The following is a 5,994-nucleotide window of genomic DNA, read 5'->3' on the forward strand; positions in this document are numbered from 1 at the left end:
TTTTGTTATAATCCCATGGCTTTGGCTCCTTGAGGAGCCAGTGAGATGGGGCATGGACTCTGCCTTCATTAGGGAGCAGGGGACACAGGGTCCCTCTTTCTCTCTTCCTACAATGTACTAGTATTATTTTTCTGATTATAAACATAAGATATGCTGATTATAGAATACTAAGCATTTTAGACATGAATTACAGAAAGTGAAATTATTTTAACCCACAGACATGACCATTGCTATAATTTATGTATGGTTTTCCAGAAGTTTTTTGATATGTCTAATAAACACATATATTAGCACAGATAAATCTTATAGATAAATCACATTAGACCCACTCTTCTATAAATTTTTCAGCCTAAAATACTTCATGGACATCTTTCTATGCTATTGCATATAGACTTCTTTTTGTTTTTCTTTTCCAGTGCTTAAGACTATGCAGTTATATGGCTGTAGTACAATTTATTTAATTTGTCATTTGGATATAATTAAAACTTTTAAAATAAGCTAACCTGGAAAAAGAAATAATGTATATTAATTTTTGTTCATTTGTTTATTTCTACAAGCTTATCAACTAGGTCAAAAGGAATATTTATGGAAAATATTAGTGGGAATGGCTATCCACTCCAGTATTCTTGCCTGGAGAATTCCTTGGACAGAGGAGCCTGGTGGGCTACAGTCCATGGGATCGCAGAGTCTGACATGACTGAGCAATTAACACCTTTTTTGGTATGCATTGTCTCGCTTATTACCTCCCAGAAGTTAAACTAATGCATACTTCACAAGTAGAGTATTTGTACCTTCACCAACTTTTGCAAATCTTAGGGTGGAAAATGATATCCCATTGTTATTTTAATATTCATTTCTTAATTACTAATCAGATTGAATACCTTTTCATGTGTTTTTTTTTGGCAGTTTGTTTCTTCTTTTGAAATTGTGCTGTTCATGAGCCTTCACTTACTTTTGGGGAAGAGGAGAGTACTTCTTTCTTTTTAAATTGATATATAAGAATTCTTCAGGAAATAGAGATACTAACTTCTTACTGCTCTGTATGTAACATATTTTCTTCCCCAAATATATTTTATTGCTGCCTTTATTTATAATTATTTTTTAAACCAAGGACGCAATAAAATTTCATTCATATGTGATAGGTAACTTTCATTTCTTTCAAATAAAGAACAAGTCACTCAAAAATTATTTCCAGTTACCACTGACTTTTTAGACACTGTTGTTGATTAAAAAAAAAATGTTCTGTATCATATTACATAAGTTCTTCCATTCTTAGTTTACCCATAGATTTAACCTGGAGTTGAGTACAGAATTTTATCAACTACATTTTCTGCATTTATCAAAGTGATCTTTTGGCTTTTTATTGTAATTTGTTAATCTTGTGAATAACATTGATAGATTTTCTAATCTCGATCCATCCTTGAATTCTGGAAATAAATCTTGGTTACAGGCACTGTATTATTTTTTAATGTGTGGTTGATTCTATATATTTGCTAATACTATTTTTAGGATATATATATTATATAATACATATGTGTGTGTGTGTGTGTTCATCTGAATTTGACTATAGGTTACTTTTTCCCTACTATTTTAGCCATTTCGATGTCAGAGTTAAACTAGCCTTGCAAATTGAGTTCTTGAAAGCTTTACTAGTGTTTTTATGAAGCCAGCATCTGGAACTTTTTTAGGGATTTGAGTTTGCTAATTCTTTCAATTCCTGTTCTTAAAAAAAAATCAAGCAATTTCTCAAAATTTTTTTATTTTTTGGCTTTCACATTATTGGCATGAAGTGATAAGTATTATTTTAATAATAAGAATGATCTCTTCTCTATCTGTAGTTATATTTTATACTTTTTCATTGCCAATGTATATATGTTCTCAAACTTTTTTCCTTTTGTTAGATTTGTTAAACATCTGTTACTGCTTTTTTAAAAAAGAGCTAGTTTCAGCTTTACTCAGCAATTCTAATTGTTTTAAGTTTTCTAATTCATTGGTTTCCTTTGTTTATTTTGTTGTTATTTTTCTAGCTTCTGAGTCTAATGTTACAAAAATATTTATTCTAGACATTTCTTGTTTTAGGAAAAAACTTATTTAAGGATGTAATTTTCTCCTGGGTAAGGTTTTGGCTACATCCCATAGAATTTTCCATTGACTGTTTCAACATATGTTAATTTCCAAATAATTTATAAATTAACTTATTTACTCACTGACACAAGAGTTATTTAGAGAAGTGAGATTTTAGATTTAATTCCATTTTAATCAGTGAGGGGGATCTTATAAGAGTTCACTTTTAGAAATTTAGAATTTACTGAGAAAGTTTTTTATGACTATTAAATGTTGTTATTCTTTCTTTATTTTAAATAAATGTTCACAGACATTTGAAAAGAATGTGTTTGTTCCCCTTTGGAGAGAGAGAATAATTTGCTATGAAGAGAAGCTTGTAGTAGATGTTATTCAAATGTTTTCTTTATTTAGTTTTTGTCATCTTGACATGACAAAATTTAGGAGTGGTTTGTTAACCTTTCCCCCTCTGCCAATGGGTTTTACTTTCTTTTTCTATTTCTAATACTTCTTTTTACTTTTTGGAGAGAGTATAGTAGGAAGTTAAGAGCGCTGATGCTGGTCCATCTGCCTGGTTTAGATTGGAGCCTTACCCTCGCAAGCCTACAGGCGTTGACAAGTTTCCTCACCTGTGAAGTGACATCATCTACAGGGCACTTGGGAAGATTATGTGAGTCACTATGTGTAAAGAGCTTAGATCTTCCTCTGACAGACGGTGAGCACTCTAGTACTCTTGACATATCTGCGGCCATGATATTGAGAGCAAAAAGGTTTATGGTTGCTATACATTTTGATGAATCTGTTGTTTATCCGTATGAAACAACTTTTTGTTCTGTATGGAGCTTTTTGTCTGGAATTCTGTATGAGCTAATGTTAACATTATTATAGTGCTTTCTTTTGGTTTGTATTGGCTTGGTCTGTCTTTGGGCATCTGTGTATTTGTAACCTTTCTGTATTATTTTATTTTAGATATTTCTCTTCTGGGCTTCCCTGGTGGCTCAGATGGTAAAGAATCTGCCTGCAATGCTGGAGACCCAGGTTTGATCCCCAAGTTGAGAAGGTCCCCTGGAGAAGGAAATAGCCACCCACTCCAGTATTCTTACCTGGAAAACCCCATGGACAGAGGAGCCCATATACAGCGGGCTAGAAGGGGAGCCTGGTGGGCTGCCGTCTATGGGGTCGCACAGAGTCGGACACGACTGAAGCGACTTAGTGGCAGCAGCAGCAGAACCTATGGAGTCACCAAGAGTTGGACACAACTGAGTGATTAACACACACACACACATCTCTTTTAAATAGCATGCAGAAGGAGCTTACCTTTTTTTTTTCTGTTTAATAAGTCTGGGGAATTTTTTAATCAGTCTGGTGGTCCAGTGGTTAGGACTTGGAACTTTCACTGCTGGGACCCAGGATCGATTCCTGGTCAAGGAACTAAGATCCCTCATGCCGTACTTGTGGCTCCCCCCCCCCACCAAAATCAGTCTGAAGTTATTATTTTTCTTTATCTGAAGTAAAATTGACATGTAATGTTATATTAGATTCAAGTGTAGAACACTGTGATTTGATATTTCCATACACTACAAAATGATCATCACAGTAAGCCTAGTTGTCTTCTGTCACCAAATAAAGTTATTATAGCGTTGTTGATTATATTTCCTATACTGTACATTATATCCCCGTGACTTATTTAATTTATAACTGGAATTTTGTACCACTTAATCGCCTTTACCTATTTCCCACAAGTCCCACTCCTCTTTTCTCTGGCAACCAGTAGTTTTGTCTCTGTATCTATGACTGTTCCTATTTTGTTTTGTTTATTCATTTGTTTTGTCTTTTAGATTCCACATACAAGTCAAGTCTTACAGTATTTGTCTTTGTCTGTCTGATTTATTTCACTTAGCATAACACCATCTAGGTCCATCCACGTTGTTGAAAAGGACAAGATTTCAATCTATTTTTTTTTATAGCTGAATAATATTTCATGAGATGGGAATACCAGACAATCCAACCTGCCTTCAAGAGATGGGAATACCAGACCACCTGACCGACCTGCCACCTGAGAAATCTGTATGCAGGTCAGGAAGCAATAGTTAGAACCAGATATGGAACAACAGATTGGTTCCAAATAGGAAAAGGAGTATATTGTCAAGGCTGTATATTGTCACTCTGCTTATTTAACTTATATGCAGAGTACATCATGAGAAATGCTGGACTGGATGAAGCACAAGCTGGAATCAAGATTGCTGGGAGAAATATCAATAACCTCAGATACGCAGATGACACCACCCTTATGGCAGAAAGTGAAGAAGAACTAAAGAGCCTCTGGATGAAAGTGAAAGAGGAGAGTGAAAAAGTTGGCTTAAAGCTCAACATTCAGAAAATGAAGATCATGGCATCTGGTCCCATCACCTCATGGCAAATAGATAGGGAAACAATGGAAACAGTGACAGACTCTATATTTTTGGGCTCCAAAATCACTGCAGATGGTGACTGCAGCCATGAAATTAAAAGATGCTTGATCCTTGGAAGAAAAGTTATGACCAACCTAGACAGCATATTAAAAAGCAGAGACATTACTTTGTCAACAAAGGTCCGTCTAATCAAAGCTATGGTTTTTCCAGTAGTCATGTGTGGATGTGAGAGTTTGACCATAAAGAAAGCTGAGTGCTAAACAATTGATGCTTTTGAACTGTTGGTGTTGGAAAAGACTCTTGAGAGTCCTTGGACTGCAAGAAGATCCAACCAGTCAATTGTAAAGAACATCAGTCCTGAATATTCACTGGAAGGACTGAAGCTGAAGCTGAAACTCCAATACTTTGGCCTCCTGATATGAAGAACTGACTCATTTGAAAAGAGCCTGATGCTGGGAAAGATTGAAGGCAAGGAGAAGGGGATGACAGAGGATGAGATGGTTGGATGGCATCACTGACTCAATGGACATGAGTTTGAGTCAGCTCTGGGAGTTGGTGATGGACAGGGAGGCCTGGCATGCTGTAGTACATGGGGTTGCAAAGAGTCAAACACAACTGATCAATTGAACTGAACTAAGTATTTCATGTGCTTTTTATAGGCATGTATGTGTACATATATGTGTGTGTGTGCAGTTTGAGTGTATGTATAAACACACACATGCCATATCTTTACCCACTCATAGGTTGATGGGCACTTAGATTGCTTCTATATCTTGTCTGTTCAAAGTTCTTACCTTTTACTTAGGGAACCTATTTGATTCCCTGGTGGCTCAGAGGGTAAAAGCGTCTGCTTACAATGCGGGAGACCCGGGTTCGGTCCCTATGTTGGGAAGATCCCCTGGAGAAGGAAATGGCAACCCACTCCAGTACTCTTGCCTGGAAAATCCCATGGACAGAGGAGCCTGGTAGGCTACAGTCTGTGGGGTCGCAAAGAGTTGGACACGACTGAGTGACTTCACTAGTCAATAGTACTGATATTACTACTATTCTAATCAACTTTATGTTTCTTTTTGGAACTGTTTCTAGATCTCTTTTCAAGATTGAATTGTTGCCCCAGTGACCTTGTACTAGTAGCAAAGCTTAGATCCTTCTAGGCTGGTGTGGCTAGAGAAAAGTCTGCTTTTCCTACTTCAAAATGAGAAAAAGCAGAAGCTAGCCAGAAGGCATAGCATTTGTGGTCACAACCCTTTTAATATTTTGGAACTAAGTTTCTTACGGCTGTCATCCAGTAAGTACCTAATATAAGCTGAGTGCTTTTCTAGACACTTTATATATGTTGTTTCATTTAACTCTCACAGCAACCTTACTAGACAGGTATTATTATATTTATAGATAGGGAGACTAATTTAAGAAATTGGGGTTTCTCAGGTGGTGCTAGTGGTGAAGACCCTGACTGCAAATGCAGGAGACGTAACAGACATGGGTTTGATTCCTGGGTTGGGAAGACTCCCTGGAGGAGGGG

This window comes from Bison bison, unplaced genomic scaffold, assembly GCF_000754665.1.
Source record: "Bison bison bison isolate TAMUID 2011002044 unplaced genomic scaffold, Bison_UMD1.0 scf7180017864329, whole genome shotgun sequence".
In the NCBI taxonomy this organism is placed as follows: domain Eukaryota; kingdom Metazoa; phylum Chordata; class Mammalia; order Artiodactyla; family Bovidae; genus Bison; species Bison bison.